The sequence below is a fragment of the Pinus tabuliformis genome, chromosome 1_2 (genome assembly GCF_031772625.1).
Source record: "Pinus tabuliformis cultivar Carrire ecotype Pingquan chromosome 1_2, CPIR1, whole genome shotgun sequence".
Taxonomy (NCBI): Eukaryota; Viridiplantae; Streptophyta; class Pinopsida; order Pinales; family Pinaceae; genus Pinus; species Pinus tabuliformis.
The window spans coordinates 1,305,690,427-1,305,706,327 of record NC_142298.1 but is presented as its reverse complement, the minus strand read 5'-3'; positions in this window follow the sequence as shown (position 1 = coordinate 1,305,706,327).

Here is a 15,901-nt window from a genome sequence, read left to right as displayed (position 1 = left end):
GGAGAATGTTGGTGAAAATGAGGGAAAAGAGGGATCAAAAATGGGCAACCTTGGACAGAAAAATACTTTGAAACCCTAGCACCACTAAGTCTTTAAATATTCCACAGCAATGTAGGGTTTTAACTTCTCATTTTCATGGCATTTTAACATATTAATTTCTCATTTATCTTGCAAAACCAAAACTAGCCATGGAGGAGAGGCCTACCTGAAATTTGCTTGAGAGAAAAGAGGATTTGGTAGCTTGCTGGCAGTTTATTGGGCGAAAAACCCAACGCGTAGCGCGCCTTGCCCAACGCGTAGCGCCCCTCTGGTGCGTAGCGCCTGAACAAAATTACACTGAGAAAATCGCGTTGATGCGTAGCGCGCCCCTGATGCGTAGCGCGCCCACCCTGATGCGTAGCGCGCCCCTGAAACTGCCCAATTTGCTCAATGACTCTTGAAATCGACTTTGCAAGGATTCACTTGGCTTGTGAGAGACAAATGAGTTTCTAATGAAGAGTGATGTGCTTTTATAGGCTCCCTTTAGATTTTTATTTGCCCAAAACCCACTTTATAATGTTTGAGTGTTGACACTTTTTGAATTAATTGGCTCTGACTTCTGGTTTCCTTTTTTAAAAAAAAATTGGTTGAAATGATGATTTCTTCTGAAAATTTTTGCAGGGATGGCTTCTAAGATGCTTTGGCAAAGGAGACCAAGGCTGCGCTTCAACATTTGGAGAATTTGAAATTTTGACAATTTTTACAAAAACGAGATAATGACCTTTGTTTTTCAAAAACAGAGTTTTGAAAACAAGGTGATAATTTAACTGTACAATAGTGAGAATTATTGAAATGATGTTTTATGAAGGACATCCCTCTGGCATGCTGGTCCTTTATGACCTCTCAAGACAAAAATTGACTCAACCCTAGACCTAAGACCTTGAAATTTAAAACAAGATGAATGACCCTTTGAAGATTTTATTTACTTAAGCAAACTTGAACCAGCAGTGCCAAACAGGAGGGGAATAAAAGACACAAACTCCTCTACCAGAGTTATGGCATGCCTAACGGAATGCAACATGATCACACTAATGGGACACCTAATCATGGAATGCAAAGAGCTTTGATCTCTGGTGGAGGGCTACTAGACCGACTCTAACACCCTGTTCATGCATTAAAGGAAGAATGGGCTAGCCTACTATTAGTTATCCAAAAATTTGTCACCTGTGAAGGACGCTTCGGTTCGATGTATATGTACCATGCTAGACTGTTGATGAATTTCTTAGAAAATCATACTCTTAATTTGCCTTATTTCTTGCTCTTGAGTTTGAAGAAGATGAGCATTACAATCCAAAAACACATAGGCAATATAGACCCTCATCTATACCATCATGGACTTATAAAAATTCTTATTGAAGACCACTTAAGGAAAAAAAAAGATACATGGGAGCAATTCTTGATAAGAAACTACTTCCAAGAGCCATCTGAGGCCTCTAAAAGTAGCACACCGAGGACACCAAGAAAAAGTAGGAGAGAAAAGAGCACTACAGTCCAAGACTCCCCTACTATAGAAACTCAAGAAACTGGCCAAAAAGAAGAAGAAGATAGAGCTAAAGACAAGAAACAGAAGAAAGAAAAAGGCAAAAGAACTATCCAAGAAGTCTATCCATCCCCTGAGCAATCCATAGAGGAGGATTATCAACCACTGTGAGAAAGATTAGTATGTCATCTTCAGGTTTCTGCTATAGCAAAGAAAAAGGCAAAAGGAAAATAGAGTATACAAGAAAAGAGTACTAGTCCACCATACCTAAGGAGAAGCACAAGGTTGAGAGGAAAAGGGAGTAAAACGCAAGTAAAACAGCCCCACTTCATTGACTTAGGTGGAGAGACACCTGAGAAAACTCCAGTTGGCCGAAGTCCACCTCATCCTCAACCAAGCATTGAAATCAGTCCTACACATGATGAAAACCCTTCTCGGCCAGAGTTGGAGAGCAGTCCTCCTCCTCCACCAGATTTTGAACTCAGTCCAAGAAATACACCTGAAGTAGACCCCAATCAACAGGAAGTATATGACTACTTGGAATCATTAGAAAAGTCAGCTACAGGTCCAAGTACCACTCTGCCACTAGATGCACAAGTTCAGTCCTTGAAACAGGAGGTATTTGAATTAGAAGTCCTAAATAGGCATATCAAGCAGGAAAATGAAGCACTCAAAGAAGAGAGCAAGGTAGATAAGATTATTCATGATAACACTATGCTCCATTTAGGACTATACCACATGGGTAAGCTGCATGTGACGTGTACATGGGGTGTGTCCCCTCAGATCAGCCAAATCATTCATAAACAGTCGCGGTCAACGATGGTCAAAGGAAGGGCCAAATGAAGAATTTCGCGGTGGCACGGCTCTGTTTTGCCCACGTGAAGGTTTGCGTGGCACGATCCTTAGTTTTCGGAGGTATTGGCACACCTGGAGAGCAGCCCGTGAACTAAACCAAGCAGCCACCACTCCATGAATTCATGACCATCACGCTAGATCTCGGCTCAAGGAAATTTACGTGTCTCTTAGCAGCATAAATCTAGGAATTAGTTGCAGCATATTTTTCTTATAAATAACGCATTGATATACGTTGAAGGGATTAGCTTTTGTATTGTAATTTTGACTGTTGTCACCCACTGTACTGCATTTCACTTTAAATACATGAGAAGACAACTTTTCTGAATCGGATTTGTGACTAAGTGATTGACTGGCCGAGGTTGCAGAGGGCCCCTATACACCAGAGCTTTGTATAGTTTCTTACTTGCTTTCATTTACTGTTATTTCAATCATTGCTTGTATATATAGTGTGCTGTTCTAATGATCATTGTTGTCTATATTTCCTTTATGTTTCTTTTCTAACTGTTAGTTGATCAGTGCTTCTTTTACAGGTTTTGTTGTAGGTAGCCCGGGCAGATTTACATATTTTTTTGATAACTACTGACATGAGATCATCTTGTCCTTCCTGCTGATTTTCATTTTCTAAAGTTTAATTCCAGCACTGTCATTTTTCAAATTGTGTTTTGCTTATTTATTTTTCTGCTACTTAGACATCATACTACTCATTTGTTTATGGTTTCTTTCTATAGTCAAGTGACTCTATTAGTAAGGAATCAGAATATTACTTATTGTAGTATGATTTAGTTTTCTTTCTTGCAATTTAAATATCATATTGCTCAGCTTGTTCATGATTGCTTCCCATAAGGCAGATTGAGTTGAAGGGTAAAGGATCAGAATAGGGGTTGAAGTAGTGTGATTAGTTTCCTTTATGCAATTTAATTTCTTGCAATTTAAATATCATATTGCTCAGCTTGTTCATGATTGCTTCCCATAAGGCAGATTGAGTTGAAGGGTAAAGGATCAGAACAGGGGTTGAAGTAGTGTGATTAGTTTCCTTTATGCAATTTAATTTCCTGCAATTTAGATATCATATTGCTCAACTTGTTCATGATTGCTTCCCATAAGGCAGATTGAGTTGAAGGGTAAAGGATCAGAACAGGGGTTGAAGTAGTGTGAATTAGTTGCTTTGCTTTCAGTCTTTGAGTTGCTTTAAGTTCAGTTTTTACTTTCTTTTTCATACAGCAGTAAGGATACTGGGCCATTGTCATTAGTTCATTGTTTGATACCTTTACTTCCTCTTAAGAATTGATTTCATTACAGTTAGTTTAGAGCTTTCTTTTTGAACACTTTTAAGTTTGGAAAATCATTGTAGAAATCACCATTACCATCCATACTTAACTTTCATTTTCGCCATCACACACTAGGGAATCCATAAAAGATAAATCCAAAAACAAACTAAAAAACTCAAAAACGACAAAAGACTAAGAAAATGGTTATCTTGTACATATAGTACACTTCACTTCGTCAGTTTACGAATCCCGGATTCACATTTTAATCAGCAATTTAGAACACACTAAATTGACAAAACACCTCCTGCTCGTTAACCTGTGTGCATCTTTATCACCCACGACCATTGGATCTGCCTGTCATGTTATATCTGTCGTCCATCTACGCAACTCTGATAGTGTATTTGTCAGGGATTCATAGTATTCCGCCTCCATTTACGTTAATGCATCTTTATATGGTTTCTGCTCCAATAATGGTTTCTGCTCCGATGGCTCTGTGTGCTCCTCTTCTTCGGCTCTATCTACTCCTCTCATCTCTATCTGCTCCTCGAATATTGCCATATTGACATCAATGACAATCTGTGTCCAACAATCTCCCCCTTTGTTATTGATGGCAATATTCTTCTGCTTTCTCCTCCTTTGACATCAATGGCAAAGGGATGCATATGGACTCCCCCTATCAAACGGCTCCCTCTGTCTTGCTACATCTTTATGAATGAACTTGAGTGATGATAAATAAATAACCCCCATCTTTTGACGCAGATGTTTGAATGCTTCTCGAGGAAGAGGTTTTGTGAAAATATCAGCTATCTGCTCCTTAGTACTGATATATTCCAGGATGATGTTTTGTTCAGCTACTTGTTCACGGATGAAATGATATTTGATTGGTATGTGTTTGGTTCTTGAGTGCATCACATGATTTTTGTTGAGACTGATAACACTTGCGTTGTCACAATAGACGGAAATTGATTGATCTGTACATATGTTGAGATCTTTTAGAGCTTCCTTCATCCATAGTATCTGAGAACAACAGTCTGCTGCAGCAATATACTCAGCTTCGACTGTGGATAATGATATGGATGACTGTTTTTTGCTGATCCAGGATACCAAAGAGTCTCCTAGGAAGAATGCATTTCCACTAGTGCTTTTCCAATCATCTATACTTCCAGCCCAATCAGCATCAATGTATGTAGTTACAATCAGTGTTGAGTCCTTTGGGTACCAAAGACCGAAATCAGAAGTTCCCTTCAGATATCTGAGAATTCTTTTTACAGCTAATAAATGGGATTGTTTGGGAGCAGATTGAAATCTTCCCACCATTCCTACTACTTGCATTATGTCTGGTCGTGTAGCTGTTAAGTATAGAAGGGCTCCAATCATTGACCTGTAATGAGTTGCATCTACTAGAAGGGAGTCATCATCTTTGCTCAGTTTGCAGTTTGTGGTCATCGGTGTACTCATGGGTGCACAATCCTCCATTCCATATTTTTTGAGCATGTCTTTTAAATATTTGGTTTGAGATATACACAATCCTGCTCTAGTTTTCCATATTTGAAGTCCAAGTAAGTGGGACAACTCTCCTATCATTGACATCTCAAACTCTTTTGACATGTTTTGAGAAAATTCATGACTCATTTCATCATTATTACTAGCAAAAATCAGATCATTGACATAAACAAGAGCAACTAGTAACTTACCTTGATCTGTCTTTATGTATAGATTGCTTCCAGCCACTCCCTTTTTGAAGCCTTTTTTTTGTAGATAGTGATCCAATCTTGCATACCAAGCTCTAGGAGCTTGTTTCAACCCATATAAAGCCTTTTTCAACTTACAAACTAAGTCCTTTCCTGATGTTAGATCAAAAAATTCTGGCTGCTCCATGTAGAATTCCTCCTTGAGTTCCCCATTTAGAAATGTTGATTTCACATCCATTTGATAGATTTTGAATCCTTTTGAGCAAGAAAATGCCAAGAACATCCTGATAGCTTCCATACGGGCCACTAGTGCAAATGTCTCTTCAAAGTCAATTCCTTCAATTTGTGAATAGCCTTTGCAAACAAGTCTTGCCTTGTTTCTGATAACCTATCCTTTCTCATTCATTTTATTTTTGAACACCCATTTGGTTCTTGTTATGTTTTTGTCCTTTGGACAAGGTACCAGCTCCCATGTCTTGTTCTTCTCAATTTGGGTCATTTCTTCTTCCATGGCTTTTACCCAATGAGGATCCTTACTTTCTTCTGCAAATGTTTCTGGTTCTATCATAGATAGGAGGGAAATGACTTTTCTCTTGGGTAATTGTTATCCTTCTTCGGGTCTGCACACCTTCATCTTTATCGTCAATGATCTGCTCTTCTGGATGGTGTCTTTGGACAGACTTCATCTTAGAAGGGGTATTAGATGGTTCTCTTTCCTCTTATTCTTCTTCTTCTTCCTCATCTATTTCTTCTTCTTTAGGTTCTTCTTCTTCAATGAGAGAGTCATCTTCATGTTCTTCAATTTCCTTTACTGGAAGATCTTCATCAACCTTTACATCAATGCTTTCCACTATTTTCTTCAGTCGATAATTGTAGCACTTGTAAGCCCTTCTCCATGTAGAGTATCCAAGAAATATCCCTTCATCAACTTGAGAATCAAACTTTCCTGGTGAACCATCATTTATTTTTATGAAGCACTTGCTTCCAAAGATCTTGAAGTACTTCACCGAAGTAGGTCTTCCTTTCCATAGCTCATAAGGAGTTTTATCACAATTTGGTCTTAACTGAGTTTGATTCAGTGTGTTGACAGCTGTCTCTACTGCTTCTCTCCAGAATTTAGGTTGTAAGTCTGTTGCTAATAGCATAGTTCTTGCCATTTCTTGGACTGTTCGGTTTCTTCTTTCAACTACCCCATTTTTCTGAGGTGTTCTGGAAGCTGAGAATTTCCTTTTAATTCCATGAATATTACAGAACTCACTAAACTCGTTTGATGTGAATTCTCCTCCTTTGTCTGTTCTGAGGCACTTAATTTTCAATTCATTTTCTACAAGGGCTTTTAGATTCTTGAAACACTCAAAAGTTTCAGATTTATACTTTATGAAATATATCCACATCATTCTAGTATAATCATCAACAAATAACACAAAGTACCTTTCTCCTTGGAGTGCTTGATTTCTAGTTGGCCCACATACATCAGCATGGATGATTTCTAAGGGCTTCGATGTAGAGTGTTCCTTTGTCTTGTGGCTGATTCTGGTCTGCTTTCCATGTTGACATAGACCACATACTGCTTGATTTGGTTTGAACAGCCTTGGCATGTCTCGTACAACTTTGATCTTTCTGATGTTGATCAGATTTTCGAAGCTTGTATGTCCAAGTTGCTTGTGCCACAGCCAACTCTCATCTATCTAACTCAGGTAGCATTTATTTTATTGAATCTTGTTCAAAATGTAAATGTTGTCTGGTGTCCTCACCCCTTTTGCCACAAGTTTCCCTCAGGCAGAGTTCCTTATTTCACAGTCTTTGGTGCTGAAAACAACCTTATGTCCTTGATCACAAATTTGGCTGACACTCAAGAGGTTGTGTTTGAGCCCATCAACCAACAGAGAATCTTGAGCTTTTCCTTTCCATTGATCAGAGTAACTGTTCCTTTTCCTGCATTTTTGCTAGATCCACTTCCAAAGGACACATTCCCTTCCTTTTTTCTCAGTGAGAAAACTTCCTTCTGTCTCCTATCATGTGTCTAGAGCACCCACTATCTATAAAACACTAGTTTCCATTATTTTGAGCATATAGAGCCAGGCCGCATTTGTCCATGCTGGAGTTCTTGCTACTCGTCTTTCTTCCTTTGAGTGGGAATTCTTGTTCATAGTGTCCATTATTGTAGCAGAAAGAGCAAATCAGATCAAATTTGGTCAAGGGATCAAATGAATTAAAGGTTTTGATTTGTCCCTACCTTTTGGGGGCATATGATTTGATTATTCTATCCTTTAGCTTTGTCTTTTCACTTCTACGAGCCATACAATGTCTGGCTTGATGACCGAAGTTTTTATTGTGAAAGTAGTGTCCAAGAAAGATGGTTTTGTACTTGTTGAAGCAACCACGGTTTGAGTCGATTTCCTTCCTGGGAATTACTCCTCCCTCATTCTTTGGATTTGTGATGGGCCCTTGGTGGAGTACAGGTTTGTATTTGCTGTAGTGTCCATGATTTGACTCCACATTCTTCTTTGGAGTAATTCTCTCTTCATTCTTGCGATCTGGGGTGCACTTTTCATCTTTTGGATTGCAGGAAAGTGCATCGGCATAACTTTTCACATTATTCTTAGTGCTTTAGGATTCTCCTTTGAAACCTATTCCAGACTTGTCATGTTGAGGTTTTTGATTTTTCAGAATAGTCTCAAGTATTTGAGAGCTTTTACAACCCTTTTTAATTTTCTCCAACTCCTTTCTCAGAGACACTATTTCGATCTCGCGTTCTTCACAAGCCTCTTCCTTTTCTTTAAGCTTTGCTTCCAAGAGGTCTTCTCTCCTTCTTATTTCCTCGTTTTCCACTTTGAGAGAAATGATTTTGTTCCGTAGTTTCTCATTTTCTTCAATGGCACTTATTAACAGTTCATTTACATTTCCTTCCAGCCCTGAGTCATCATCATCTGTGAGTGCCATGAATAATGCTTCTTGGCTTTCATAATGATCACTTTCCTCATCTGATTTCCTTTTTATGACCATAAACTCATCGTCATCAAACTCATCTTGCTTGGAGAAGAATTTTTTCTTATTGAACCCTTTCTTTTTATGTGCCATTCTTTTAGAATTTCCTTCATCATCACTATCATGTTTATGAGGACATTTTGCTGCATAATGGCCTATTTTACCACATTTAAAACAGATAAGAGGATACTTTCCTTTAAGCTTAGATCCTTTCTTCAGATTTCGTACAAATTGAGCCAATTCCGATTCCACATTTGACTCATCACTACAGTCATTTCTTTCTTTCCCCTTCTTTGACCTCGAGGCCTTGAATGTTGCATCTTTGGAGCTTGGGCCACCTTTCCTCATTTCATAGGCAGTGAGAATTCCATGGAGTTCATCCATTTTGAGGGTATCTATATCCTTTTCTTCTTCTATAGCGCTTATTTTTGAGTCAAACCTATCTGGAAGAGGCCTTAATACCTTTTTAAAAATGGTACTTTAATTGGGGTGAATCAGTATTTCTTACTATTTTTTTTTAAATTGTTCTAATGATTTCCAACAACCTATATAGATATGTATATGTATACACAGAACACAGAAATCAACAACTGAATTTAATGCTTTTATTAAAACTCAAGATAGTGCAAAGAAATGAATACAATATAAGTATAAATCTGATTGTGAATAGTTGCCAAGCTCCAACTTGGACTTCAGTGAGGCTCCAACCTCCAGAGCACCAACTATGTTTTGCATTGGTTCTGCACTTAGGAGCACCTACCCCAATGACTTCAGCCCTATTCAGTTCTGAGGCTCCAACCCAACCTTGGTATAAACAGGTATGCTTCTGCACTCTATTAAGCTGAGGTTGTCTTACTCCTGCTCTCCGACCTATGCTGCTTCTGCTGCCTCTACAGCCTTCGCTTCTTTTCCTGCCTCTTTTGCCCCTGCTGCTTCTACTATCTCACCCTCGGGTGCTTCACCACCATAACCGCACCAACAGTTCTCTGTTTCTACTATTTTATACATTCCCATGCCTTTGTCCATTCGTTTCCACTTACATCGTCTCTTAGGCTTCCTCCTCAGTTGATGTTGTTTCCTCTGACTCGCTTGATCTTTCAGCTTCCCTCTCTTTAGTAGCAGCAGCCATCAAATCATTGAACTGCTCTAATTTTCCCAGTATTATTTCAACCTTTGCTTTCTGGATGGGACGGCTTCTTGATTCATCTCTCATATCAATGGTAGATGTTGAGATTTTCTTTTCTACAACTAGACCATTGTTCTTCAATATCTCAGCAATAGTAACCACTATGGAAATGGCCATTCCTAAAGTAGATTGCTCCACTTCTTCATGCTGCTGCATATACCTCTTGGCGAGGTTGACATAGAAGAAGAGTGGCTTCTTGGTATTGGAGACTTGAATCCTGTTTTTCTTGTGAACATCATTCAGATCCATGTTTCCAACTCGCTCAGTGATTTCTTCCACAGCCATCGTTCATGTGCTTTTCTCTTCAGGAAATTTTCCCCTCTTAATACCTCTGCGTTACTTCTCTACCTCCACTGTTTTATTCCAAAGACCCACGTAATCGCACCCATATTATCCTCTGCCGCATTCACAATCGCAGTCGTTGATCACCCTCATCCAACGGTTCCCACGTCGCTATGGCCTTTTGCTTGCACATTAAACCTCGTGCATCTCCTCACCGTCCGATCAAACCCCGCCGCGATCGAACGACAGTCGCACCTTTCCTCGCCGAAACCTGCATACGCATTAACCTGCGGGGGCAGTAGTTTTCATTTTCCACACGTCGTATTTTGATTGGATCGCTGGCCCTTGTATGTATACCACCGAACCTCGGTGGGCGGTGCGGGGAATACCGCTTACTGCCTACCTGTACATCTCCCACGCATTATCGTCCGCGCATCTTTCACGTGCGACGATCATTGGATCCACTACTCTTTGATCCGACAGCTCACATTCACCTCTCCCGCCCGTCCTCCCACTCGTTAACCTGCGTGCATCTTTATCGCCTGCGACTATTGGATATGCCCGTTGTGTTGTATCTGTCATCCATCTGCACAAATCTGATAGTGTATTTGTGAGGGATTCATAGTATTCCGCCTCCATTTATGTTAATGCATATTTATATGGTTTTTGCTCCGGTGGCTCTGTGTGCTCCTCTTCTTCGGCTCTGTCTGCTCCTCTCGTCTCTATCTGCTCCTCGAATATTGCCATATTGACATCAATGACTTTCTATGTCCAACATAATCATCAATGAAAATCACATAATACCTTTGCTTCACTTTGGATGTCGTCAAGAATGGTCCACACACATCAGTATGAACTCGCTCTAAGATTGCCTATGCTCGATTGTTTCGATCATCAAAGAAAGACTTGGTGTACTTTCCCAAGGTACAACTTTTGCATGTGTCAACTTGCTCAAGTTTACCTTTGGGAAGTCTTGTAGATATTTGCTGCATTATCTTCAAGGCCCCATGATGCAAATGGCCCAACCGCCTATGCCACAACTTGCCAATGTCTTGGCTTTGCACCAATTTTGCTTTCATACTCAATGTTGCACAATCATCTACCTATATTTTATAGATATTCTTCACCTGAATCCTTATCCTCTTGGTCTGACCCGTGGCTATGTGTCTTAGGAACGCCTTTCCTTTACTAAAGATAACATCGTAGCCTTTGTCCTCCAACATCGCGACTGATACCAAGTTCTTCTTCAGCCCAGGCACATACATCACATCTGTCAAGGTGAGAGGAGCTCCATGCTTCCTCTGAAAAGCAACTGTGCCCACTCCTGAAACATTATACCTTTTGTCCTCACCCATCTCTATGCACATCTTGAGGTCTTTCTCCTCCAAGGTACTGAATAAGCTTTTATCACCAGTCATGTGGAATGAAGCTCCACTATCAAGATACTAGACACAACCTATCATCAATGACACCATGCATGTGATGAGGGTAAAGTCCATTTCAAACTGAGAGGCTAATGCCTCACCTTCCAATCCTTTCGAGGATCCCTTCTTGGACTTCTTTGATGGGAAATTAGTCGCATAATGTCCCATCTCGTGACAATTAAAGCATCTCACTTTAGACTTGTCAACCTTCTTCCCTCCATGAGAATAATTCGATTTGGAATGGGAAGCCTTCCCATTCCCTTTCCTTACTTGCTAAGGCCATATTTTCTTCATCATCATTCTTGGATGAAGAACCATCTCGTGTTCTCCTCCTAATCTCATCCTGCATGAGACCTGACCACAGTCGTTCCCAATCTGGCAATTTCTCCCTTCCATTCACAGAGTCCTGGTAGCCATTCCAGCTCTTTGGAAGGCCAAGGAGAGCGAGGCTTAGACGATCATCATTAGTAGTAGTTATTCCCACACTTCTAAGCTCATCTCTACAGGTGGTGAGCTTGTTCAGATATGTGGAAATAGTATCGCCCTTCTCCATCTTGATTCTTCTAAGCTTATCCTTGAGTGCCAATTTCCTCTGGTCTCTATTGTTCTGGAAGAGGTCCTTCAGTGTCTTCCACATTGAAAATGGAGTATCCTTCCCATGGAGACTCGAGACAATATGGTATCTAACTCCCTCAAGGATGATCTGTCTCACCTTCACCACACACTTCTTCCACTCAACCAACTCTTGTGCATTAGTTGAAGCTGGCTTTTGGATTTCTTGATCAATGAATTTCTTCAAGCCATTGTCTTCTAATACAGCCTCCATGCGATCTTTCCATGCTATGTAATTCGAGCTACCATCCAAGGCATACTCAAGTCTTAAGCCATTGAACGCCATTGGTCAACCTTGAAGTATGATAAGAATTCAATTTTGCACCTGCAACCCTGAACTTCAAACTTAGAATTCTATTCTTAGTATATTGTTCACAGCTCCGATAACCTTTGCTCTGATACCACGTAGAAATTATGATTTTAGATTAACCTGATAATGCAATATAACCAAAGAAAAATACTTTAACCTATTTCTACAATAAATTTGCGAAAGTTTAAAAGATTTGAGCAAGATCAAGTTGAACACATATAACCAGAAAAGAATAAATGCACATGAAACATAGAAGAATACTCAAGGGAAAGCCTCAGCTAAAAAACCCACTATTTGTATTATCATACAAGTTGGAAATATCTCAGAATTACACCAAGACTTAGCTCTCACAGCTAGCCACCTCTCAGTACAATCCTCACAGATGCTCACAGGAAAAATAGACTTCTCATAAGCCTTCTTCTCTACCCTCCAAGCTCCTATTTCCTTGCACAATTTCTCCTGGGTGATCCTCCTATTACCAAGTGGAACACTGATCTCACACCCTATAAAACTACACAATCCTCAAGGAATGAATTCCTTTTGCAATCATGATTTTTTTTTATATGAAAACACATGCAACTGAGAGTACACTGTCCCTATCTTTAATCTCAACTGGGTTTTTCTCATAATAGACATGCATGAGTTAATGATGAGAGAATCTTCAGTTCTCTGGAGTACACTAGTTGAGTGTATGCATACATCAACTGACTAATAACTCACAATTAGTTCCTCAAATAGTTTGGAACTAATTTAACTAGAGTTAACTCAGTAAACTAAGCTAACTAATGACAACTCAAATATAACTCAATCTTATCTCCTTAATTAAGGGATACTCTCCTTAATTAAGGGATAATCTCCTTAATTTAAGGGATAACTATTGCATGACTTCAGAAAGACTTCTAACTTGAATTTCTCCAACTAATTAACTCAAAATGAATTAATTAATTATTTTTCAAGTAGCTGGCGAGACTAAATTCGAATTTTAATTCACAATTTTAATTCAAGGACAAATTAAAATTGGAATATTCTTCTTGCCACATTTCAACAACTTGAAGCATTCAATGTTGTCCATAGGTGATTCCATTTGATATCTGCAACCACAAGCATTATGGCCACATTTATGGAATTTGAAACATTCAATGTTTAGCCCATCTAGCATGTATTATCTTCTGATGTATCATCATGGAACCTGTCTCGTGATCTTGCAGACTTGCTTCTAGGGTTTTTCAGATAATGATTATACTTGTCAAAAACTTCACAATCCCTGACCATATGTCCATAGTTAGCACATAAAAAGCAATAACCATTAAATAAATGTGCATACCTGAATCGTTCATTCAGATGTGATGATCCTTGATAGTTGTACTTGTCAATAACTTTACAATCCTTGGTCATATGTCCATAGTTAGCACATGAAAATCAATAACCATTAAATAAACAAACATACTTGGAAGATTATTCATTCTTCTTTGGAGGCAGTGCTGTAGTTTGTTGTGGTCCTTTGTTCTTGATTTCTTTGGTCTTACTCTTTGGAGTTGCAACATTCTTCTTTGACTTTTCACTTTGATCAAATTCCTTCTTAGAATCATACTGTGAAGATGTGGAGCTTGTACCTTCATCAAATGGAGCTTTACCATCTTTAATTGCCTTCATTTTTGCTTCTTCATATGTATTATCTTGTAAGTGTTCTTTTTGTGATCCCTTGATTTTGTTGATCTCATCATGGGCTACATCAATTTCTTCTTACTTTTGATCACGATCTTCTTGAAACCATATTTTCAAGATCTTCCTTCTTTTTCCTGCCTCCTCAACCTATAGCTTGAGAAGAGTAGTCATCTCTACTTCTCTATTGAGAACCTGTATCTGTTCCTCCTACTTCTCATTTTCAATCCTGAGCCTACTTATTTCTACTGAAGATGTTTCTAATTCCTTTTTCTTTTGTTCAACAATGCATATGTATCTTTGATCGGATTCATTCCTTTCAATTTTTGCTTCCTGCATCTGTTGTGTGATCCTGCTAATCTGACACAGGAGGTTGACGAGAATGAGGTGATAGTCTTTAATTAGACTAATGGTTAACTTTATGACCAATCAACTACGCGCAAACAGGTTATGTAAATGTGTTTTCCTTCTGAGGGTCCTGCTTATCCTAACCAATCTAGCCGGTCCCACCTTGAATTTTCCACAGACCAAGCGCTTCAATCTGCACTGATGATCTCACTTCCCTAGATCCAATGGATATCACATCGTCCACTCGTAAACTAGCTGAATGATCTCCACCGTCGAAGTGATCCATCCAATCGAATGGATGTCACACAATCTCACACGGATTCTTGCACGGTTGATATCAAATCGAGAGTGCGTGAGAAAAGTGGTTTTCCTCGGCTACGTGTCGACCGCTAAGGTTAATTGCACGGACTTGGAACAATACCATTTACCTCTTCTTAAGTGCACGAGATACCATTTACCACTTGCGAATACATCCTGCATGCTTAATACATAACTTTAATAAAGGTGTTTAAGGAAAGTTTTAGCGCTTAACACAATATTAACCCTTAACACCTAATCGACTGCGATTTATGAATAAAGTGTTATAAACAGATAGAATACAAGATTATGTCTAGAACACTGATACACAGATACAAATGAACTTCTGCATCAGGATTAACACCCAACACCACACTTAATCCTTTTTCAACCAAAATGTAAATTACAGAGTCTTGGCCCTCTCGGCTCGATTACAACAGTTTGTTTGACCTATGTCTCAATCTCAAACCCTATCTCTGTCACTCAAAATCTCGCTTACACGCTCTATTCTCAATCATCTAATCTCTATCATTACATTTTTTTTCTCTTTTATGAATTGAATCCTATCCTAACTGCATTGACAACTTGATCCCTATTTTTATCAGTCTAACAATCAAATCCCTATTTCTAAGATTTGAGACGCACCTATACTAACAACTTATCTCTTACTCTAAAAATAATACAATATTATAATTATTACAATAATTGAGATAAATATTAATTCGAGAGATCCAACCCTCTCTACTAAAACTGATTTTGACCACTCAGGTCAGTGAAATCCATCTCTTGCTAGCCACAACATGTGAACATACAATCACATTGTTGGCTAAGTCTGGATGCTCCTGCATCATAAACTCTGCAAACGCTGTGTCGAGTTCTTGTTGCTTTTGTTGGACTTCTCTCTTGAGGTCTCATGTTGCTATATTATTGATTTCTTCCAATTGAGTTCTAAGATTATTAGTCATATTCTCAGACTCATCATTTTCTTTGATGATTTCTTTTGATGTCTTCAATTTTTCTTCCAAAAGTCTTATCTTTTCCTTTTGACTTTTGAGTTCCTTTATCACCTTGATCAATTGATTTTGAAACTCTGCTTTACTCATTTCTCCCATTTCTTCATCATAATCAGAAGGATCCAAATTTTCAATAACATATTGACCTAATTACTATTTTGAATAGAGATTATGAAGCTTTTCCCAAAGAGCTTTCACTGTTGAATATTGACCAACTTTTGTTTTCAAGGAATTTGGCAAAACATTCAAAATTTCATTCATGGCCTTTGAATTGTACCTTTTAGCTTTGTCGGTAGATGTGTCTCCAGGAACAATTGATTCACATACTCCATGTGTATGCAAATGTACTTCCATCATGGATTCCCATATCCAGTAATTATCTGCATCAAAATCAACAGTTGGTACACAACATTCACTTTCTTCAGATTGTGTTGTACCTGTACCTT